This window comes from Schistocerca serialis, chromosome 2 (genome assembly GCF_023864345.2).
Source record: "Schistocerca serialis cubense isolate TAMUIC-IGC-003099 chromosome 2, iqSchSeri2.2, whole genome shotgun sequence".
Lineage (NCBI taxonomy): Eukaryota > Metazoa > Arthropoda > Insecta > Orthoptera > Acrididae > Schistocerca > Schistocerca serialis.
The window spans coordinates 376,811,627-376,837,677 of record NC_064639.1 but is presented as its reverse complement, the minus strand read 5'-3'; the positions used below and the strand labels follow the sequence as shown (position 1 = coordinate 376,837,677).

The 26,051-nt window shown below is 42.5% G+C and overlaps 1 protein-coding gene across 1 annotated transcript in view; it reads left to right on the top strand.

The window, feature by feature from the left end:
• The window catches only part of LOC126457194 (sodium bicarbonate cotransporter 3), a 989,834-nt gene that overhangs the window by 197,664 nt on the left and 766,119 nt on the right, over positions 1-26,051 (top strand). The window lies entirely within an intron of this gene.

Here is a 26,051-nt window from a genome sequence, read left to right as displayed (position 1 = left end):
TGTTAAAAACTGACCACAGTTGATGCAGGGAAATTGGGTTCATAATCTTGACACTGAATGCCAATATAACACATAACTCAAGCTTTAAGTTCTAAAATTTCAGTTGAGAAGGAACTTATCAAAGAAAACACTTATAAAACTTCCTGGAAGATTAAAACTGTGTGCTGAACCGAGACTCTAACTCGAGAGAGCACTTGCCCTCGGAAGGCGTATGTCTCGAGTTCGAGTCTTGGTCCGGCACACAGTTTTAACCTTTCAGGAAGTTTCATATCAACGCTCACTTAACTGCAGAGTGAAAATTTCATTCTGAAAACACTTACAGACTCTAATACGAAAATTCAAAAATGTTCAAATGCGTGTGAATTCCTAATGGACCAAACTGCTGAGGTCATCAGACCGTAGACTTACGCACTACTTAAACTAACTTAAACTATCTTATGCTAAGAACACACACACACACACACACACACACACACACACACTGCGGGAGGGGACGTGCAATCCGTAACATGGCACCTCAAACCGTGCGGCAACTCCGTGCGGCTATGAATATTCATTTAATCTAATAACTTCCATGGTAGAGTAAATTATCTCAGATCAATCGATAGAATAATAATCGAAAACTCAACTGTGACGATGTGACGAGGGTGAGGTGGACCAACAATACAAGTCCCCAAGAATAAAATAAAACTTTTACCTTATCAAATAATATCTTGTTCTTCATTTCCAAACCTTTTTTATGTACGTATGCTACCCAACCAATCTTCTGAATCATCATTCCTCCTCGTAACAAATCTGCAACTCACATAGATCCAAAAGTGCGTCCATGCATTACACTGCACACTCGACGAATCCTCGCCTGCTGCACACCGCAGCTATCCGCTACTGTCTACCAAAAATTCTACGATTCCACAGTGCTGCCATCGCAGACAGTTACCGTTACCTAATAACTGTTTCTCTGGCCAGAATTTTTCAAATATATCATTTTCCTTTGCAAATATTATCACATCCAATAATACCATAAAAAATAGCATTCTTACACGACATTCCACCATTGTCTCTTTATTTTTATAATCTATCAAACTCTTCTGTCGCTATACTTCCTTTGGAAGGGTACACTAATTATTATTATTACTGTGTTAGATTAGTGGTTAGTTATAATCGAGGTATAGTAGGTACTGCGATTAAATGAAAATTTATTTCTTAAAATACTAGCTTTTTGACGGTGGCTTCACTTGTATACTCATACTTCACACATACATTTGTACGTATGTTTCATCTGTATCAGCAGTGAATTTCGCCCTGCTGTTTCTCCTGGATCCCAAGGTAAGTTATTCTCTCTTTTCCATTCATCCTTTGCGGCCGAAACACACTGACAAAGTTGTGACACTTTTTCATCTCTATCCCAACGCAAAGGTGTTGCAACCATGTCTTACTCGTATAGTATTGTCATACAAATAACGTATACACCAAATGGTCTTTAAACTGTTACAGGGGTTTGTTTGTTACCCTACGTCACCACCTTTTCACCCTCACCTGTATGTTAGCTATCTGGTTCTTATCTCCACAATGGTTGTGGAACAGCATGAAGCGAGGAAGTGGGCAAGTGGAAGGTGCTGGTGGTGTTACTGGACAAATTTAACCTCAGCATTTGTTAATAGAAACCAAAAATAAACATTACGCGTCATTGCAAGAGCGAACACAAGCTGGTTAATCACAATAGTTATATCTCGATATATATTCAGTAAATTTTGCTGTAAATGAACAAATCATTAATTTGATATCAAAACGTATCTCACGTATATACTAAAATAACAAATAAACTCAGGCATACGTTCATAATCAAAGCACCATGATAAAGAAAAGACGATAAACTAAGTGCTAACGGCCAATATTAAAACTCAAAATATCAGGACATATATTTCAGCAATGACTTTAAAATGAAACTAGTAAGAGGAAAGTTGTACGTAATCTAAGACCGCTGAAAACATTCATTACGATCGTTTAACATTTATAAACCACATGGACGAAAAGTATGTAGATACTCTGGCACATCTGAGGAAAACAGTACAATCATAATCAATAGCTTGTACACACTATACCATAACTTTGTGAACACTCTTGATAAGAGAAGTCACTCATAAATTTTTTCTTTTACGGAACATAATATTATACCAGGATTCTTCTCCTTTCCTAAACTAGCACTCTGATGATACTGAATCCGCCCCTCACATCCCACACATGTCAAGTACGGAACATGCATAATAAACTTGTGATTTGATCTTCCCACAACTGGCGAGATTAGAAGTGGTCATGAATGCCAACAATGAATATTTTCATGTACTATTTTCGATTAGACTAAATTATAACAGCTCCGTTGATAGTATTTCAAATGAACGTAAAAACAGAACGCAATATTGCAGGTAGACTTAGCGGAATGGCATCGAGTGGATTAAATACCTGGAATTCCTCAAATATGAACCTCGTCAAGCAGCGACAGCCACGATAGATATAGCTATTGTTTATATAGCTACTGTTTCATTAAATTATGAGAACATATTAATTAAAAATTATTACATCAACAGAACCCCTATTGCGAACATGAATGGTCTTAATTCTGGTCTATTTCCGATACCTTAAAGAACGAAAGGAAAAAATTATGATTCCAGTTGATGAGCAGATATATTTCACGCAAAACTTTACACAATAACATACATGGCATCTACATTAGCTCACTTGTGACACATTGAAATGAAATGTTTGCCTACTTTGGCGCAACTGGCGCACTAAATCTTACATATTCACAGAAACACTATGACATACATGAGACATACGTAAGTTAACTTGAAACACATGGAAACCTTACTTCTCAATAAATCATAAGAGTTCATTGTAGCACTCAGACACATGTTACAGACATAAAAAAACGATAACTCACACTTAACTCCAATTTTAACAAACAAGAGCGAACGAGAACTAAACTTGACGTGTCATAACTAGGACTCCTGACGTATCCGACAAACGAACTGACATACACAGTGCAACAAGGCACTAACTCACTTGCTGCAAGCAACACCAACCCAAGTCCACGAACATGACACAGAAGGCAGTTAAAACCCCAAAACAACGCGGTACGAAACGTAATGACGACAGAACGAAGTCACACACAAGAACGACCTATCGCAGCCTTAGCTGATCACTAAGCTAATGTCCCCGGAGCGCCGTACTCGAGACACACAGCAGCAGGAAGTGGTAAGCCGGCAGCTTACGTCAGTTTCTGGGGAATCCACAACGACCATCTGGGTGCAGTATTCGGTACACAGCATCGAGGTAACGACAGGCCGACAGTAACTGAGGCGGGACGGGGAGACAAGCCCAGTATTCACCTAGTGGGATGTGGAAAATCGCCTGAAAACCACATCCACACTGGCCAGCACACCGACCCTCGTCGTTAATCCTGCCAGGCGGATTCGATCCGAGTCCGGCTCGCCTAACCAAGTCCAGGTAGCAGCACTTTAGCGCTCTTGGCAAACCTGGCGGGTGAATAAGCCATATACACAATGTATATATATATTCATGCTCGTATCGCAAGTACAGTAAACATCATTCAGAGATGACGTCTTCTCCAATTCTATGGTATTTTATGCCAGTGCCCATTCTGGTATGATATCTGCACTTGTTGCTTGGCTTCCTTATACCATTTTTGTACAGGCACCATGAACCACATGACCACAGCAATATGCTGCATGCATCTTATTGTTACCACTCGCAAATAATGGGATTTTATATCCACTAAATACCTAAAATGCTCAGAAACGTATCATTAAGTAACTGTTCCATCACGATTTCTTACTTTACTTTTCCGCAACAGCATCAGTATTATCATCAATTTTATTATTGATCCATTCCGAAGGAACATTTTCTTAGCGATATAAGGAGAAGATTATAAGAGAAAAGGAAATGACGAGACTCCAACACAATATGGACATACTCGGTCTGTGGCCTCAGCCCGTTGCATCAAGCCCGCTGCTCACTATGGGTGCTCTCATACACTATATGATCAAAAGTATCCGGACAACTGGCTGAAAATGACTTAAAAGTTCGTGGCGCCCTCCATCGGTAATGGTGGAATTCAATATGGTGTTGGCCCAGCCTCAGCCTAGATGACAGCTTCTACTCTCGCAGGCATACGTTCAGTCAGGTGCTGGAAGCTTTATTGGCTCATTCTTCACGGAGTGCTGCACTGACGTGAGGTATAGATGCCGGTCGTTGAGGTCTGGCACGAAGTCGGCGTTCCAAAACATCTCAAAGGTTTTCTATAGGATTCAGGTCAGGACTCTGTGCAGGCCAGTCAATTACAGGGTTGTTATTGTCGTCTAAGCACTCCGCCACAGATCATGCATTATGAACAGGTGGTCGATCGTGTTGAAAGATGCAATCGCCATTGCTTTTCAACAGTGGGAAGTAAGAAGGTGCTTAAAACATCAATGTAGCCCTGTGCTGTGTTAGTCCCACGCGAAACAACAAGAAGTGCAAGCCCCCTCCATGAAAAACGGTACCACACTATAACACCAACGCCTCCGAATTTTACTGTTGGCACTACACACGCTGGCAGATGACGTTCACCGGACATTCGCCGTACCTACACCCTACTGTCGAATCGCCACATTATGTACCCGTGATTCGTCACACCACACAACGTTTTTCCACTGTTCAGTCGTGCAATGTTTACGCTCCTCACACCAAGAGAGGCGTCGTTTGGTATTTACTACGTGATGTGTGGCTTATGAGCAGCCGCTTGACCATGAAACCAAGTTTTCTCACCTCCGGCCCAATTGGCATAGTACTTGCAGTAGATCCTGATGCAGTTCGGAATTCCTGTTTGATGGTCTGGATAGATGTCTGCCTATTACACATTACGACCGTCTTCAACTGTCGGCGGTCTCTGTCAGTCAACAGACGAGGTTGGCCTGTACGCTTTTGTGCTATACGTGTCCCTTTACGTTTCCACTTCACTATCACATCGGAAACAGTGGACCAAGGGATGTTTAGGAGTGTGGAAATCTCGTGTACAGACGTATGACACAAGTGACAGCCAATCGCCTGACCACAATTCACCTAATATGAAAAACGTATGTTTTTGGAGGTGTCCGGGTACTTTTGACCACATGGCGTATGATGATCAACTGACGCGTAAAATTTTGCTGTGTTTCTCGGAAACGCTTGAGCACGCATCATGCTGAAGGCGCATTCGTTATATCTTAATATGTACTGAAACTGTGCGAAAGGTGAGGAAAACTGGTGAGCCATTACGACTATGCGGCCCATTTTGTTGCAAGATCCAACCTTTATTCTACGTCGTGCGAGAGTGCTGGAGTAATTACGGTGTTTCCGTGGCGACAGCAAGTTAGGTTGTAATCGTACAGTGCTGCCGCAGCCAGCGATTTACCAGAGCAGCACTTGTAAGGCCTTAAAGTGGAGCACGATGTTGACCTACCACGTGGAAATGTACGACTCGTTACCGGCAAGGACGCGGCCATTAATCAGATGTACACACGGCACACGGAGACCGGCTGAGAGAGCAAGTAGAACAGGAATAGAGCTGCAAATGCAGCTGTTGGTGGACGTCTGCAAGTGGCTGTAGGAGTGGCAGCTACTGGCGCGGTGCGGCGTGGCGTGGCGCCAGCGGGTACTAGCGCCACTGATGGCTGTCGCAAGGCCTGGTCCGCGGCGCGTGGCTGTAATTGCTGTCAGCGCCTAACGAGCCATCTTCTCGCGGACGTGCCGTAAACCAGCACTGCCAGATCCTCTTCTAACGTGTACAGCCGGCTCTCAAGTCGTGCATCTCTGTCACACAGGGGTGCTGTCAGAATCTGGCCTAGTAGTTAGCCCGTCACGGAAACAAGGAGGCGGCGATCCAAAAGGGGATGGAGAGAGAAGGAAGCAGGCTACTGGTGTAGAAGGTAATGGGGGCCGCAGAACTTTTTGTGAAAAATGTTTAACTTGGAAATTAATATAAGTAGAAATATAATCCGCTAACTTATAGAGAACATAATAGTATGAAAATCTTCGTCTTGTCCCATTCTTTAGTATTTTACGCCAGTGCCCATTCTTGTATACACTTGTTGCTCGTCTTCCTTATACCTACAGGCACTATGATGAATCACATGACCACAGTAATATGCTCCATGCATCTTATCGTTAACATTTGTAAACAATGCGATAGTTATAACCTTCCGAAGAAGGGCTACTAAGCTTCCAAATCCTGTTAACGAAATAAAATTTATTTTGTACGACTATTTGCTGATTATTTCCATAAATTCTCCCATTTTACGTGTTGAGACAATGTAGCTTGGGCTGAGGCAGTGTTTTATGGACCGACGCAATGTTGCATGGATCGACGCAGTGTTACACGGTCCAACGCGTTGTTAGTGGTAGCTGCTGGCAGGATCCCCTTCCTGATGCGACAATTCCCGCTGGGACGGAATCTGTGTTCTCAACTGTCTGAGTCTAGAGTAAATCTCATGTTCAGATACGAGAACCTTCTCTAAACGTTTGCGTAGAGTTTACATGAGGCGGGATGTGGTTATCGGATCGGTATGCACCTGGTAGAATGTGGGAAGCCGCCTAAAAATCTCATCCGGGCTCGTTGTTAATCTGCGTGGCAGGCGCATCTCTCCGTATCTCGGAAACAACAGTGTAATATGTTCTGCTGTCCGGACGAGTCTAGTAGTAAGAAAACTAGTTGCCACGAAAATGACAAGAAACTCTAGGAAATTAAAACTATTTTTAACACAGAGTGCTTACCAGTTTCTTGCCCAAACTGATGGGCTTATGACCTCTCTGACTGTAGGATACATACCGTCCAGGTAAATGCGTCGTTTCTATGACCGAACTTGCTGCTAACAAAAAATCGGAGATTGTTCTTGAGGCCACAGTACCGGTAGACAAAAGGAAATTTGAGTAATGCAAGAGCAAAAGGGAAAGATCCTCTGCTAAGAAATGTAAAACATTGAGAGAGATTGCCTTTGCCGAACGTGAGTGGCAACAACTGTAAGGATTCACCACTTATGCATCCACATTGCCACAGATTATGTTCTTAAGCGTTGTGCTAAGTGAAGGTTTAGTAAGAGTAAATGCGTATTTCGATTTTATATCGTATAAATTACGATATTTTCAAAACTGTGAGTGTCTGTTGCGCTACTTTTACTAAAGTTTTTGCGCCTTTCAGAGATGGCTATTTAATAAAAGAGCACTTGGTATTTGCAGCTGAGCATTTATATACATTTCACGTAGATGTTTCACGTGATGTCGCTATCAAACATGCCAGTCATACGTCCCATACCGGTCATGTTGGGAAACAAATCGGTATTCGTAGCACAACTGAATGGAAAAATGAAAAATATTCCAGTATCCAAATCCTGGCGATCTGCAGCTAGGATTAATGCGACAGGCATTATACAGCCATTCCTGATTAATCCAGACATTTGCCTCAGGATCGATTTCCTTGTTTCCGTAAGTCTCTGCTCTATTCTCTGTGACGATGGAGAGGGTACTCGCAGCCTGCGGTCAGCGTCCGCTCGCGGAGAACACTGGATATGACCGAGCGAGGTAGCGCAGTGGTCAGCAGGCTGGTCTCGCATCCGGTAGGATGACGGTTCGAAACCTCGCTCACCCATCGAGATTTACGTTTTAGGGCATTTCTATAAATTGCTCCAGGCGAATGCGTGGATGCGCCTTTGAAAAAGGCACAGCCGATTTCCTTTCCAATTTTTTCACAATTTGAACTTGTGGTCGGTCTATAATGACCTAGTTGTCAACGGGACATAAACTCCCATCTCCCTTCTTCCACATATCGCATATTACTCGTCTTTCCCTATAGCTTATACCTATTTTTGTGCTTATTCTAATCATACTGAACTATTTGTAACGTGAGAATCCACTGCAAAGACATTTTTTCTTTTTTTTCTTTCTTTTTAAGTAGTCATAATCCTCTCACAGATAACAGGCAATAAATTTAATAACGTTGGAACATGCCTAGCACGAAATACAGTACTAGGGCGGTAAAGATTGCCACTCAAGACTGGTTTTGTAAACAGTAACTATTCAATAAAAAATGAAGGCTTCGTAAAGGTGAGGAAAAATTACCGCTGGGTAGAGGATTGGTCAGATTAGCAAAGGGAATTTGAAGATACCATAAATTAAGTAGTACAAGCGTTGTGGGACTCGACTGACGGAAATCCCATATTTCAACCTGATTAAGAGCAGTATTAATAAATGTCTATTTTTCGGTTTTTGTGTAGCCCTTGTGGTACACCTAAACGAAACTTAAATTTCATTGTGGTGTTCAGAGTGAACAAATATCGCCCTTACACACCCATGGAGCCGAAAGCTCTGAGGATATTCCTGTAAGCGCAACGGCCGTACGAAGAGTAGGAAAGCCGGCCGCGGTGGTCTAGCGGTTCTAGGCGTGCAGTCCGGAACCGCGCGGCTGCTACGGCCGCAGGTTCGAATCCTGCCTCGGGCATGGATGTGTGTGATGTCCTTAGGTTAGTTAGATTTAAGTAGTTCTAAGTTCTAGGGGACTGATGACCACAGATGTTAAGTCCCATAGTGCTCAGAGCCATTTGAACCATTTTTGAAGAGTGGGAAAGCCAGGAGCACTCGCTGTAGTGTTGCTGCTTTGGTTACGAGAGGAATGCATAAAAATTTCTCGGACTTCTAGACGCGTCATGTGGTTAGAATACCACCGGCTTGCGACCAAACTCTCTTTGGCCACTGTCAAATGATACGACTGCCAGGGGGCTACCGGTGCGCTCTTATGTACACTGGCTGCGGGCTGTGACGTCACTGGTTCTATCCCCACCGCCATATTATGGGCGTACTTTGACTCAACATTTGATGTGTAGACTTCAACTTCGGTATCTGGATCCGACGCCGAGTTGACCTGCAGGCTGACACCTCTATTAAGGGTTAACAGTGATTTTATTTTCTGTAATGCGACCAGTATCACTATCAAACGCATGGTTGGCGTTCCGACTACCCGCAGTAGTGTTTGTAACATATGGTGTGTGTATTTGTGGTTGCCTAATGTCTTTGCAGTGGATTCTCACGTTACAAATTATTAAGATGATCCTGCCAATGACAACTTACATCTCCATCTATGTGATTACTCTCCTACTCACAATAAAATGCCTGTACTCCTACTAGAACACATCCCAACGAGGATACCATATATTATTTATTCTCAAAAAAATTTCGGAGTGCAAAACGTATGTAAATATGAAGTCCGCAATATCGGATTCTAACCTACATGTAATTTTGAGATTCGCAGGACAAATGTTTGACATACTTCAGACCCCCCCCGCCCCCCCCCCCCCCCAATTAGTAGATGGACACAAAGTTGGCTGATACTGTTTTGTTGTGAGAAACAGAAGACTTTCACTGTGAATGGCATATTCAGAAAACGCTTAGCGGACAAGGAAATGGAATTCTACACATTTACTGTGGGTGTTTCCCCATCCGCCAAAGTGAAATGTGCTTATCACCTGTTGAAGTACAGACCAGTTGTACTGCACCAATGATCTGCCCGCTGGGGCGTTGGACGCTGTGCAGAAAACTACCTAGGCGTACCTGTAATTCTCTGTAAGTGGACGCAATATGCCGTCCGCAAACTCCTAGAGGTGAAATTACCTTAGTACATGGGAGAAAACGAGTCAATTCTGTTTGTTCAGTAGCCAGGAGCAGAAATTCGACTCAAGCATTCTCCTGTAGAGAAGCACTTCATTGTATGACATATTCCACAGAGAGCTAATGAATCTATTTTGTATTTTTGGGGATCCACAGCCTCCAGACGCTAAATAAATGTAAACATGGCCCGTAGTAGGCTGTATTGCGATGTTTGTTTAATCGCACGATTAGCTAATTTCGAATAACCGTCACTAGCAAGAACATTTGTAACATCTGTATTTCATGTCACTTTTAAATAACTCTTAATTACAAGTAATTAATTATTAGGAATATAGAGACAACTCACAGGAAGGCAGAAGCACCGTGTCGTCGGCAGATACAAAACGAAAAGGTAGAGACATCTGCTTTACTAGCTTTCGAAATGAAATCCCTTTCTCAGGCTGTAGGACACACACACACACACACACACACACACACACACACACACAATGACACTCCGTCCGAATGGGGGAGGGAGGGGGGGGGGAGAGGCAGCGAGTTAGGCTTAGGCCAGTGAGGTTACCTCCCTGGCCTGAACATAAGTGAACTCTCTGTCTCCCCCGACCCCCACCCAGTAGTGTGTGTGTGTGTGTGTGTGTGTGTGTGTTTGTGTGTGTGTGTGTGTGTGTGTGCGTGCGTATGTGCATGTTTCTATTACAGTCTGAGAAAGGAATTTCATTCCAAAAGCTAGTAAAGCAAAGCTCTGTTCCTTTCCTTTATGTGCCTGTCGACGCAGCACTTCTGCCTTCCAGTGAGTCGTCTCTTTATTCCTAACAAGGGAACCTCCCCATCGCACCCCCCTCAGATTTAGTTATAAATTGACACAGTGGATAGGCCTTGAAAAACTAAACACAGATCAATCGAGAAAACAGGAAGAAGTTGTGTGGAACTATGAAAAAATGAGCAAAATATACAAACTGAGTAGTCCATGTGCAAGACATGTAACATCAAGGACAACTTGTGCTGGAGGGCGCCGTGGTCCCGTGGTTAGAGTGAGAAACTGCGGAACGAGAGGTCCTTGGTTCGAGTCCTCCCTCGAGCGAAAATTTTACTTTCTTTATTTTCGCAAAGTTACGATCTGTTCGTTCATTCATTGACGTCTCTGTTCACTGTAATAAGTTTAGTGTCTGTGTTTTGGGACCACACCGCAAAACCGTGCGATTAGTAGACGAAGGGACGCGCCTCTCCAATAGCAACCGGAAACATTTGATCGCAAGGTCATAGGTCAACCGATTCCTCCACAGGAAAACACGTCTGATATATTATTTACGACACTGGTGACGGCATGTGCGTCACATGACAGGAATATGTTGTCGTCCCACCTAACTTGCACACTTGGCGAATCGATAAAAAGATTCTTCTGCCTTGCCCGATTTAGGTTTTCTTGAGGATGTGATAATCACTTCCAAAAAAGTGATGAAAACATAAGAGTTTGTCTCATAAACTGCAACAAATGAATGCAACAGCTTCACAGTCGCACAGTTTTCCCTGTGCTCTGTCAAAACATATGTTTTTTACGTTTTCAAATGTTTCCGTGCGTAGACCGTCAAATCCTGCATATGTATAAGCAAATCTGAACATGTCCTGGGATTTTGGAGAGCGAAGTTGATTATGTGTGAGTGCCTGAACTTTGATAATTACCTGAAAATAAAAAATTAAACTTTTCACTCGAGAGAAGATTTGAACCAAGAACCTCTCGTTCCGCAGCTGCTCACGCTAACCACGGGACCACGGCGCTCTAACGCTGACACTCTCCTTGGTGTTGCCCACCTTGCACATGGACTACTCAGTTTGTATATTTTGCTTATTTTTTTCATAGTTCCACACAACTTCTTCCTGTTTTCTCGATTGATCTGTGTTCAGTTTTTCAGGGCCTATCCCTGTGCCAACTTATAACTAAATCTGAGGGGGTGCGGTGGGGAGGTTCCCTTGTAAGTAATTTGTTGTTCTCAACTACAACTTTTCGTGCGTTATTAATTACAAGTAAAAAGTATCCGTATCCTGTCATTTTACGAAAGGATCCACACTACCGTGAATACAATCTTAAAAGCTGTCACTACAGTGTAGATCCTTTCGTAAAATGACGGAATACGGCTACCTTTTACTTGTAATTAAGAGTGATTTGAAAATGACATGAAATACAGATGTTACAAATCTCCTTGGCAATGACCGTTAGTTGAAGTTACCTAATCGCACGATTAGAGCCTACTATGGACCATGTTTATGTTTATTAAGTTAAAGAATCATCACTCGAGGAAACATAACAATCCTGCCATAGCGAAACGACTTCACGCGCTCCCCGTGTCGAAAGCAACACTTTTCAGAACATAACCACCAGGTTCTGCACTGTGACTCTCGCCAGCGAATTCTGTAGCTCGATCCCCGGAGGGAACTTTCTTCGATCGCTTCCCGGATAGGAGTCCTTATGTCATACTCACGTGACGAATCACAGAGACCATTACAAAAACATTACACCCACTACCCAGGTTATGAAACACCTGAAACTCGTGTTCCTTTCACAAGATTTTCTTGAAGGTTCCATTTCCCCTCCTACCCCAGTCAAAAAATCTGCTCTTTGGCGGGAAGTATGTCCTGACACTTCCTGTGAGAAGATTCCTTGGCGGTCAACTCGCGACCATCATTTGTAATCCTGTACATTCCTTCACTCTAAAAGGATGTCCTTTCGCTGTATTTCTCTCCCGACGCTCTTTCTACAGGGACCCTATTCTGAAATTTCTTTCTTCTCTCCGGCCAGAAACCACCCGCACGTTATGTCCACATTACGGGAGTTTTGCCACTGCTGCCACACTACTCTCTCTCTCTCTCTCTCTCTCTCTCTCTCTCTCTCTCTCTCTCTTTCTCTCTTTCTAGGAAGTAAATGTCCACCCCTGCAGAACGTAAGTATCTGCCCAATCACTCTTCAGCCTTTCCTGTTTATTTATTTATTTTTTTATTTATTTATTTATTGTTCCGTGGGACCACATTTAGGAGAAGTCTCCATGGTCATGGAACGAGTCAATACATGAAATTATAACACGATTGTAGAAACAGATAAAATGAAATATAAGAAACATATTCAGGCGACAAGTCGTTAGTTTAAATAAAGAAAATCAAGAATGTAACACTGGAATTTGCTTAATTTTTTCTCTCTTCCAGAAGCTCCTCGACAGAATAGAAGGAGTGAGCCATGAGGAAACTCTTCAGTTTAGACTTAAAAGTGTTTGGGCTACTGCTAAGATTTTTGAGTTCTTGTGGTAGCTTATTGAAAATGGATGCAGCAGAATACTGCACTCCTTTCTGCACAAGAGTCAAGGAAGTGTATTCCGCATGCAGATTTGATTTCTGCCTAGTATTAACTGAGTGAAAGCTGCTAACTCTTGGGAATAAGCTAATATTGCTAACAACAAACGACATTAAAGAAAATACATACTGTGAGGGCAATGTCAAAATTCCCAGACTATTGAATAGGGGTCAACAAGAGGTTTTCGAACTTACACCATACATAGCTCGAACAGCCCGTTTTTGAGCCAAAAATACCCTTTTTGAATCAGAAGAATTACCCCAAAAAATAATACCATATGACATAAGCGTATGAAAGTATGCGAAGTATACTACTTTTCGTGTTGAAATGTCACTTATTTCAGATACTGTTCTAATGGTAAATAAAGCGGCATTTAGTTTCTGAACAAAATCCTCAACATGGGCTTTCCACAACAGCTTACTATCTATCCGTACGCCTAGGAACTTGAACTGTTCCGTCTCGCTTATAACATGCCCATTCTGTCTGATTAAAAAGTCACTTCTTGTTGAATTGTGGGTTAGAAACTGTAAAAACTGAGTCTTACTGTGATTTAGCATCAAATTATTTTCCACAAGCCACGAACTTATATCATGAACTACATTATTTGATAATGTTTCAATATTACACACAAGATCCTTCACTACCAAGGTGGTGTCATCAGCAAACAGAAATATTTTTGAATCACCTGTAATACTAGAAGGCATATCATTTACATAAATGAGGAACAGCAGTGGCCCCAGCACCGACCCTTGGGGAACGCCCCATTTAACAGTGCCCCATTGGGACTGAACATCATTACCACTCTCAATATTGCGGAGGATTACCTTCAGCTTTCTGTTCTTAAAGTAGGAGGCGAACCAATTGTAAGCTACTCCCCTTACTCCATAATGTTCCAACTTCTGCAGTAATATTTTGTGGTCAACACAGTCAAAAGCCTTCGTTAAATCAAAGAAAACACCTAACGTTCGCAACCTTTTATTTAATCCGTCCAAAACCTCACAGAGAAAAGAGACTATAGCATTTTCAGTTGTTAAGCCATTTCTCAAACCAAACTGTACATTTGACAGCAAATTATGTGAATTTAAATGCTGCAGTAACCTTGTATATACAACCCTCTCAATAACTTTAGCAAACACCGATGGCATAGAAATAGGTCTATAATTGTCAACATTATCCCTGTCTCCCTTTTTATAAAGTGGCTTCACTACCGAGTACTTTAATCGGTCAGGAAACCGACCACTCCTGAAGGAAAAGTTACAGATATGGCTAAGTACTAAGCTAACATACGTGGAACAATACTTCAGTATTCTGCTAGATACCCCGTCATATCCATGAGAGTTCTTGGTCTTTAGTGATTTAATTATTAACTCAATCTCCCTCTTGTCAGTATCATGGAGGAGCATTTCAGGTAACAGTCTCGGAACACTTTTTGCTAAGAGCGCTATATGATTCCCTGTTGGGACTAGGTTTCTATTTAGTTCACCTGCTATATTCAGAAAGTGATTATTAAGTACTGTACATATATGCGACTTATCAGTAACACGGACATCCCCACTACGCACTTACTCTATATTCTCGACCTGTCTCTGCAGACCAGCCACTTCCTTTACGACTGACCATATGGTTTTAATTTTATCCTGAGACTTAGCTATTCTATCTGCATACCACATACTTTTTGCCTTCCTAATAACTTTTTTAAGCACCTTACAATATTGTTTGTAATGGGCTGCTGCATTTAGATTTTGACTGTTTCTAACGTTTTGATATAATTGCCACTTTGTTCTACAAGATATTCTTATCCCTTTAGTCAGCCACCCAGGCTGCCTGTTTGTGCTAGTACCCTGTTTTGAACGTTCTAACGGAAAGCAACTTTCAAAGAGCACGAGAAAAGTCTTGAGGAAAGCATTATATTTATCGTCTACTGTATCAGCACTATAAACATCTTGCCACTCTTGTTCCTTGATAAGGTTTACAAAAGTCTGTACAGCAACTGGATCAGCTTTCCTAAAAAGTTGGTAACTATATTTAACATGTGTTGCAGCACAAAAATCTTTTAGACTTAAAATTTGTGCATCATGATCTGAAAGGCCATTCACCTTTTTGCTAACAGAATGTCCTTCTAATAATGACGAATGAACAAAAATATTGTCTATGGTTGTTCTACTGTTCCCTTGCACTCTTGTTGGAAAGAATACGGTTTGCATAAGATTATATGAATTAAGGAGGTCTACCAGCATCCTTTTCCTTGCACAATCACTTATACAATTAATATTGAAGTCACCACATATAACTAACTTTTTGTATTTCCTATAAAGTGAACCAAGAACCTCCTCTAGCTTTAGCAAAAATGTTGTGAAATCGGAGTCTGGGGATCTATAAATAACAACAGTAAGAAGTTTAGCTCCACTAAATTTAACCACACCTGCACAACATTCAAACACCTTTTCAGTGCAGTACTTTGAAACATCAATTGACTCAAATGGGATACCGTTTTTCACATACATGGCTACTCCCCCACACCGCAAAGAGCTCCTAGAAAAGCTGCCAGCCAACCTGTATCCTGGTAAAGGAAGCCTCTGAATTATCTCCTTATTTAAGAAGTGTTCAGATATACCAATAATTTCAGAGTCAACATCTATAAGCAGTTCACTAACTTTATCTCTAATACCTTGTATATTTTGATGAAATATACCAATTCCCTCATTAATCGGATACCCAAGCTTTGTAGAAAATGGTTTCTTTGTTAGAGAGACTTCCCTTAAGCAGGAATACCTATCAGCTGACTTCAATCTAAAAAAGGTACAGCTCTAACACCCACAACTACCGGAATTTTCCCAGGAGTGATCCCACCACCCCCACCTATGCTGTCATTTGAGTTTTGCCAATCTCCCCTTCCCATACCTGTTGAGGTGCAGGCCATGTCTAGTGAAACCCGTCCTACTGATAGACTCCACCGACACCACTGAAATGTGACTCATGCCTTCTGTCATCAGCGCACTCCCAAGTCTCATGTTATTACGCCTGACGGCTGTATTAAGATGAGGCCGATCGTGACGCTGAAACAGTTCCACGAAATGCACATTCGTGTTGCCAGTCTGAGTGGCTATCTTTTCCAGGTCACCATCTATGTCATACACCCCATCCCTATCAATACTATTACCAGCCCCACCCACAATCACTACCTGAGCCTCTTTAGTAAAATCCCTACATAACCCCCCTATGTTAAAAGTCACCTGAGCCAATCCTGCATTAGACTTCACAATGCTGGTGACCTGGTACTCACTCCCCAAAACTTCCTGCAACTGCTGGCCTACACCTCTACCATGAGAACTACCTAAGAGCAGAACCTTCTTCTTTCTCTTAGACTTTGCAACTGTCCTAGCCATCGTAACTGCTGAGGTTTGCTGCATACTTCCTACATCTACAGCTACTAGAGATTCCTCTCCACTAGACTCTGACAGTTGGTCATATCTATTACAAACACCAATAGTAAAACTATCTGAAAATTTCCTTCTCCTAGCAGATCTCTTGCCAACAGCCAGCTCCCATTCCCCAACCCCTTTCTCCCTCCTCATCCTATCTAGCTCCTCCTGTGCGTTTTTCAACTGCACCTGAAGGGCACAGATCTTACGCTCCTGCTCCTCTATTAACTTACTCTTGCTACATAACCTGCAGTTCCAGGAGAGGATCTCACCAGAATGCCCACTGGCTTCCCCACTGCATTCCCCCCAGTGAAAATACTTCGAACAAGTCTCACACCGCAATCCACTACTCACGAACCTACGGCAAAGCCCGCACTTCTCACTCATGGTAAAATTTTACAATTATTGAAACAACTTTATCTAAGTTCCGCTACTACAATAAGAAGAAGTTAAAAACTGACTACAATTATCACAAACTTGCTCTACAAGGGAAGTAACTACTATTATTGACAGTATTAATCAACAACAAATGAGAATATATAACAAAATACTAACACAGAAAGAAAATCAAACGTCTAATGACAGTAACGAAACTGAAAGCAGTTCGCAAAAATTTCTTCTGAAGTTATTTCACCGGAAAACACCAAGAACACCGGTTGAAGACTACTAAAGTTCCTAAATAAACTACTATACACAAACAATTAATTAGTACTTAGCTTTCGATGCGCCGCTACAGCTGCAACTGGTCAGCGCGGAATGTAAACACGGGTAAGAGGTTAAGTTGCTCGATACGAAACACTCACAAATATCAGGCCACAACACAAGAAATGCAGAGGTGAATGAAGAAACCACTAATAAGTCACTTATATAGTAAATATTATCACAAAAACAGTTAAAATATATATCTGAAACCTAAAAATAGATGAAAGAGAGCGATCTCACACGCAGTGATCAGAGCTAATTAACTCCTAGAAATGTGTTACTATGGAAATTGTTAGTACATGGTGCTAGGCAATTTCAAACAATGAAATTATTAATAATGCGTTAGTGCATTGTAAAAAGCGATCTACTGTACATATGAATCTACAAGAATGTTAAATGTGTCGTGCCAAATCTTTCCGCCTTGCATCTTCATGGAGGTGTTCAACGATATTGTCTTAGACATGGACCCATTAGAGCCTAGTTGTTTCTTTTGATATGTTGACGACATTTTCTTCATTTCATCTTTGTTGGTCCATCATGGACGGGGGACATCAGCTGGTTAAATAATTGTCAGTGTCATGAAATTCACCAACAGCTGAGTAACTTAAGATGTTATTTTATTTTATTTTGAAGGTTACCAGTTTCAGCATTTCATCGTGCCATATTCTTGCCCCCATGCGTCTCGCTAAATAAAAGAAAATATGATATAGAGCCATAAATCTCTGGATGTCATTATTCAGTCGTTATACCAGTGCTTCATTCAAAGATTTGATTGCAACAAGCACAAGTGTAACTACTGAATGCATGATATCCAGAGATTTATGGCTTTGTGATATTTTTCTTTATTTGGAGAGATGTATATGGGGCCTGAAGATGGAGTAATGAAATGCTGAAACTGGTAGCCTTCAAAATAAAAGAAAATAACGTGTTAAGTTACATGGCTGCTGGTGAATTTCATTGACATTGTTCTTCATTTGGCCCCATAAATGTGGAAAAACTTGACGAGTTTTTGGAATATCTAAATATCAACAACAGCAACGCACAGGTAGAAAAAGAATATGCATTGTCCATCCTCAACATCCTCATCTGCCACAAAGAAAATACATGCCTTCACCACAGCATTTATAGGAAACCTAATCACACCAATCTGTACCATCAGTCTGTACTTGCAGGCCATCAGCCATCACCGCCCAGCACGGAAGCGCCGTGTATTACAAATATTGGCGCATCGCACAAGAACAGTATCACATACTAGGACTTCAAGTTCAACGGCTACAACATTCACAAATTAATGATGCGATCTTAAGCTAGAGTAACGGTAATACCACTGATGAAAAGTAGTAAAAGAAACTTGCATTTTTGCTGTTCTGTGGCTCCATGTTGGGCAAGATATAAGCTGCTTGCTAAAAAGACACAAGATCAAATCAATCTTCACACCTCCGACAAAAATCCGCCAAATAATGAGACCACTTAAAGGTGCAGAAGGTCTCTGAACACATGGAGGTCTACAAGGTACCTTTTGAGGGTGGCCAGCCATAGGTCAGACATACCGTACTCACTGTAGAACAATGTTGGAAGAAGCGTTAGACATTTTGGTGGGCAATCTTTAGAAAACGGTCACCAGATCAAATTGGCGTAATCTCTGTCGTGCCTCACAGTGGAGGCTTCTGGGAATGTGTAATTAAAGAATCCAACGAAATAAAAATCACCGATACTACCCTTAACAGAGATGTCGGCCTGCAGCTCAGCATGGTGTGCAGAAGGTGGGTTGGGAGGAGGTTAACAAAAAGGTTGGGTGGAATCCCACTCGAGTAGTTCGTACCATGGAGCAGGCGACCCCCCAATTCCTGTGAGTCTGGCTGGGCTAGAAAGATGCCTTAGCTGAGGAAAGACCTGAGCTCTATCGTGCATGCGTACTAAGGCAAATGTGGTGGGTGGGTGGATTTCCACCAAATGTTGTGGACAGAGGGTTAAAACAGGCAAATCGAACGCATAGTCAAAGTATGGCAATGTACGGCGCTGCGAGCACCAGTGCCCAAGGAGAGCTTGGTCTAATTTTAACCCCTTGACCCAACTAGAGGCCTTATATCTTTTTATTCAATGTTACTGCTGCGAGACTGCATTCTTACATTACTGGACAGAAATGTTTGGGCACGTGACGAGGCAAATCCAGCGGGTGTGTTGGTGTTTACCTTGGTGGATAGCAGCAGCTGTGTTGCGTCGCACAAGCACTTGATTGCGGACTGCCTGTTTACTCCACGTGGAGGAGGAGGAGACGCACATCTGACTTGCTTATCTCACCGGTTGCTCTCAAACGCAAACACTGGCTTGCGGAAGAGTACCGCGGTGGGCAAATATTTCTGGTTGCCTTAAGACCGGCTAATGCGCTTTCCTGCAGGCCGTGCAGCGATTACGTGTGCCAGAGTGTGCGCACAGGAAACCAATCTGCCGGTCTCCGCTAGTAAAATAAATGTCTGGTCGTCTATTGGGACTGAGACCTGCGGGATGATGTACATGTTCTTGTATAATGGTTAAAGAGGTGATGTTGTTGTGGTCTTCAGTCCTGAGACTGGTTTGATGCAGCTCTCCATGCTACTCTATCCTGTGCTAGCTTCATCATCTCCCAGTACCTACTGCAACCTACATCCTTCTGAATCTGCTTAGTGTCTTCATCTCTTGGTCTCCCTCTACGATTTTTACCCTCCACGCTGCCCTCCAATACAAAATTGGTGATCCCTCGATGTCTCAGAACATGTCCTACCAACCGATCGCTTCTTCTAGTCAAGTTGTGCCACAAACTTCTCTTCTCCCAAATCCTATTCAATATCTCCTCATTAGTTATGTGATCTACCCATCTAATCTTCAGCATTCTTCTGCAGTACCACATTTCGAAAGATTCTATTCTCTTCTTGTCAAAACTATGTATCGTCCATGTTTCACTTCCATACATGACTACACTCCATACAAATACTTTCAGAAACGACTTCCTGACACTTAAATCTATACTCGATGTTAACAAATTTCTCTTCTTCAGAAACGCTTTCCTTGCCATTTCCAGTCTACATTTTATATCCTCTCTACTTCGACCATCATCAGTTATTTTACTCCCCACAGAGGAGACACATACCTGAAAATCCTTATCTGTCTTAACGCTGATGGGCGATTCCTTTGCTCTTGATGTTCATCCTCTGTGCAGGAGACTGGTCGGCACAGAAACTTATGATGAACACTCTGTTCTCCTCCACAGTCGCAGTGGGTATCGTGTTGACCAATGTAGTTTCATCTTTTCAAATTAACCTTAGGTCTGCCACTCCAGATCTCAGTGTCTTCAGGGACTTCAGAGTCGTCCATTTCTCATTATAGCCAGGAGGCAGAGCCTCTGAAATTCTATTCCAGCCAGGGAGAGGTAGGTTGTAGCCCACTGTAGTTGAAACCCAGCATTTTCAGCAATAATACCAAGCGCCGTCGATGTTCTTCTGAAACTACTACTTGACTTCAGTCGTTGCGGGTGCGGTAATTGCCCTTAAAGAGGTTGCGGCTATTTCTCCTCGAAAACGTAGTGTTATTCGTGCAAGGTCTTAAAGCCATTCGACTGCCGTGGAATTCAAGCAATCTGTTATGATCCTGGGGCTGCCGCAGAGTTGCATGCTGCGATTCCATACATTTAACTTCAAATCCCATGAGGAAATACACGACCAGCAACGAATGAACGCTTGAACAACTGCACACTGACACCACAAATCGTCGCGACTATCCTTCTCCGGACTGAGAATATTTTATGTGCATGAGCAAGTTTCCCCAAAATATGATGCCGGAAGCTATAACAGAAAGTATGCGAAGTAAACATGATTTTGCCTTTGAATGTAAGAGAAGGCAGAGATCATTCTTATTGAAGAGATAGCACCATTTAGTTTCTGCACGAGATCTTAAATGTGATACATCCATGAGAACTGTTCTTCCGTTTTACATACTAATAATTAAAATGGTAGATTTGACTGATTATTTTATTACCTTGCAACAGTAAATTTTCGCCTATATGAAATAGCCGCCGGCCGCGGTGGTCTAGCGGTTCTGGCGCTGTAGTCCGGAACCGCGGGACTGCTACGGTCGCAGGTTCGAATCCTGCCTCGGGCATGGATGTGTGTGATGTCCTTAGGTTAGTTAGGTTTAAGTAGTTCTAAGTTCTAGGGGACTTATGACCTAAGATGTTGAGTCCCATAGTGCTCAGAGCCATTTTTTTGAAATAGCCATCTCAAAAATGACATGCGCTGTGTTTTGTCGCACGTTATCACCAGAAATTACACGATAATGTTTCTCCCAGCTTGTATTCTCCACTTGATGCGGCTATATGCACTGAGGAAAAACGTTTGCGGCGAGCCAAGATGGTGATTCATCACTGAACGTGATACGGCTCGATTCGTCATCAGTCTGTGCCATTCGGTTGAGGTACGGTTCCAAAGAAACTCGGTTAGAACGTTACCACCAGCCTACCAGGGTTTCGGCTGACGCCAGTAATTCAAAATATAGGATGACAGCAGTAGGGTCTCGTCCCTGCATTTGTAGATTAATAAATGTACGGAGATTACGCAATACTTCGTAGAAAGAGCAAGTGTTATTACTTCATGTGATCTATGGACGTGATCTCCCGAATTCATGAGGCCCAGTATCAAATCACTGGTTTACCAGTATGATCGTAATGCTGGGAAACTGAGTGAAACCCGTCCCGTTGGATCCCTTACCACAGCGTTAATCTTGCAGCACAACATAAACGACTTAAGATTGCTCACATTACTAATAATATGCCATAGGTAAAGTTTAAATTATCACCTTGAAAATTAAAGTTACGTAGTTCAATGCTTTTTGCAAGCTGATAATTAAAACCTTACGATTACCCCTAGTATTGATCGTATCGTATGTCTTTAGTCTTGACGTATTCCCTTAATAATCCGACGACCCTCGTTTAGCATTTGTGTCGAAGTACTCGTCGATAAAAGAATTTTGACTATGTAATAGCCGTAAGACATCTGAAGTTGGGTGTTGTCTGAAAAACGTTGTGTATAAGAAATAAATATCTCGATTTATTTTGATTAAATCAAACGTCGTTGTTATCAACCATCATTAACATGTATAAGATGTTTCTCACTCTTATTTTCTTCGCTGTTGTCGTTGCTGGTTGTGGTTATAGTAGCGGTAGCGTAGAAGATTTAGTAAGAAGAATAATTTTGTTACGACCCTCCATAAGTAATCTATAGCGTCCATTCATCTCTGTATAACTACTGTCACTTAGGTCAATTGAACTTGCTGTTTAAACCCCCACTTCTCTCAATTACCAAATTAACTACGCCTTTATTCCTCAATATACGTCATATCAACCTATACCTTTCTTCAAACAAGTTGCACCATACAGATATATTTACACCTATTCAATTCAGTGTCGCTGAACTGGTTATCTGTTCGAGGCTACTACTCATATCCATTCTTTTGTACCGCCACACTTCATAAATCGCGATACCCTTCGTACCTGGATTGTTCAACATCCACTTTTCATTTCCGTGTACCTCACAGACAAATACATTCAGAAGTTACTTCGTAACACTTCCATTTATGTTCTATGCTAACGAATTTCTGTATCTCAAAAAGTTATTCTTACTACTACTCATCTGCTGTCTTCAGTTACATCGTTGCTGAAATAGTAGAGCTCAAATAGTACCTTTAGTGTATCATCTCGTAATCCCTCAGTATCCACTCGCTTGATACGACTACACTCCGTTACCTTCCCATTACTTCTATCGACGTTAATCTTCTAATTGTTTTCCTTCCATGATACTCAATAGTGAGTAACTTCTGAGACATTTCCACATTCCATCATCAGTTTTTATTTCTTTAGTTCGCCTTGTACAAATAATCGTCCTCGTCATTCGGCTGAGTCTAGTACAACAGAAAATACTGGACTCTGTGGATTAAAATGACAAAGCCGACACACACAAACTTCTCTATTGTAGACGGGGCACTCAAATGAAAACAAGACGACAGGAAAAAGTAAGTAAACTTTATTATTGCAAACGTAATCGCCATTCAGCCCACTGAGAGCCAAGATGAAGGCGTGTACCTCAATGTGTGAAGCAAATAGACGGCTATGGATGTCTCTCTTTAAGGCTCCAAAAATATGGAAATCGCATGGAGAGAAATGGGGGCTGTATGGAAAATGGGTACGACTTCCCAGAGAACTGCTGCTGCGTGGTCGAAACAACCTTGGCAATCTCTTCATATTTTTGGAGCTATGAAGAAAAACATTCGCGGCCGGTTGTTTTATTGGAGCGAAGAGAAACACTTCTGAGTGCAATCATGGTTTCGCAGGCAACTGTAAACATTTTCCACTAAGGCATTGACTGTCTTGCCTCAGTGGGATACATGTATTAACAATTACAGCGATTGCTTTTGAATTAATAGTTCACTCACTTTTTCCATCTGTCTCATTTTCATTTGACTGTCCCATATACACCGACGAAACACCAAGAACTAAGGCAGAACCAGTTTTCATCAGAAAACACAACAGGCGTCCTCCCTGCTGTCGCTTGACACCACTGACGTCCCAAGTGACAGTGGTTTTGGGGTCAGTGGAATGCACGCTACAGGGCGTCTGGCTCGGAGGTGCTTTTGAAGTAACCGATTTGTAACACTTCGTTGTATCACTGTGGTGCCGACTGCTGCTCAAATTGCTGCTGCAGATGAAGCACGACGCACCAGAGCCATAAGCCGAACAAGATGGTCTTCCCCCTCGGTAATGCCACGTGGCAGTTTGGACCGCGACCTTTTTGCAGGCTCACATTCCCGTGATCACCGCTGCCAGCAATCATGTAATGTGGCTGCATTCCTGCCTAGTGTTTTTGCAAAATCGCAAAATATATTTTGAAACATCTAATTTCTTGTATCCATATAACACGACGTCGTTCAAATTCAGCGAGGTACTGCTGATGGCATATTTGTTGCCTTAAAAGGCATTCTTGACGAACATCAACTCGTCTTGTCAAATCCCAGATGAAACTAAAGCTCACGACCGTTACAGCGTGTAATTGGAGCAAACCTAATAACGCCACTCTAATGCATCTGGCGTGAAATCTGAATGTACATTATCTTTCAGATGTTGAAACGCGCCTACAACTTTCGTTGATGTCGCATAACTCCTTTTTTGGTGTCGCGATTTTTTTTTCCCCGCATCAGAGTATCGTAAGGGACGATCAAAAAGTTTCCGTTCGCAGGCCACAATAGTCCCTTGCCTACACGTCGGTGTTCGTATACCCGTGTTGTCGTCGCGCTGGGTTGCATATTCGCTGCAGCAATGCCCTCAAACGTAACCTCTCGATCCCTTTTGTACTTAGTTTCGACAGTTCAATTTCTTCTTCCTAGAAATGGCTACGTCCTTTCACATTAACAGTCATTTATATTACCAAGCTGAAGGGCCAAAGAAACTAATACACCTGCCTAATATCGCGTAGGGCCCCCGCGAGCACGCAGAAGTGCCGCAACATGGCGTGGCTTGGACTCGAGTAATGTTGAACTAGTCCGGGAGGGAATTGACACCATGCATCGTGCAGGGCTCTCCATAAATACGTAAAAGAACAAGGGGATGGAGACCGTTTCTGAACGGCACGTTGCAACGCATCCCAGATATGCTCAACAATGTTAATGTCTGGGGTAGATTGGTGGTCAATAAAAATGGTTCAAATGGCTCTGAGCACTATGGGACTTAACATCTATGGTCATCAGTCCCCTAGAACTTAGAACTAATTAAACCTAACTAACCTAAGGACATCACACTACACCCAGTCATCACGAGGCAGAGAAAATCCCTGACCCCGCCGGGAATCGAACCCGGGAACCCGGGCGTGGGAAGCGAGAACGCTACGGCACGAGTTCGGTGGTCAGCAGAAGTGTTTAAACTTAGGAGAGTGTTCGTGGAGCCACTCTGTAGCAATTCTGGACGTCCGGGGTGTCACATTACCCTGCTGGAATTGCCGGAATGCCATCGGAATGTGCAGTGGACATGAATGGATGCATGTGATCAGATAAGATGCTTGTGTATGTGTCATTTCTCAGAGTCGTATCTAGACGTAGCAGGGGTTCCATATCACTCCAACTGCACACGTCCCACACCATTACAAAGCCTCCACTAGCTTGAACAGTCTCCTTCTGACATGCAGGGTCCATGGATTCATAAAGTTGTCTCCATACCCGTGCGCGTCCATCCGCACGATACAATTTGAAACGAGACTCGTTTGACCAGGCAACATGTTTCCAATCATCAACAGTCCAATATCGGTGTTGACAGGCCCAGGCGAGGCGTAACGGTTTGTGTCGTGCAGTCATCAATTGTACACTAGTATCGATGATGGTTCGTTGAATGGTTCGCAAGCTGACACTTGTTAATGGCCCAACATTGAAATCTGCAGCAATTTGCTTTTGTCACATTGAACGATTCTCTACAGTCGTCGTCGGTCCCGTTCTTGCAGGATCTTTTTCCGACCGCAGCGATATCGGAGATTTGATGTTTTAACGGGTTCCTGATGTTCATAATACACCCGTGAATTGGTCGTGCGGAAAAATTCCCACTTCATCGCTACCTCGGAGAAGCTGTGTCCCATCGCTCGTGCGCCGACAATAACACCACGCTCAAACTCACTTAAATCTTGATTACGTGCCATTTTAGCAGCAGTAACCGATCTAACAGCTGCGCCAGACACTTGTTGTCTTATATAGGCTTTGCCGATCGCAGCTTCGTATTCTGCCTCTTTGCATATCTCTGCATTTGAATACCCGTGCCCATACCAGTTTCTTTGGCGCTTCAGTGTAAATGTTTTACCTTCCTATCAATTTATTGTCTGTTAAGTGAGACGGTG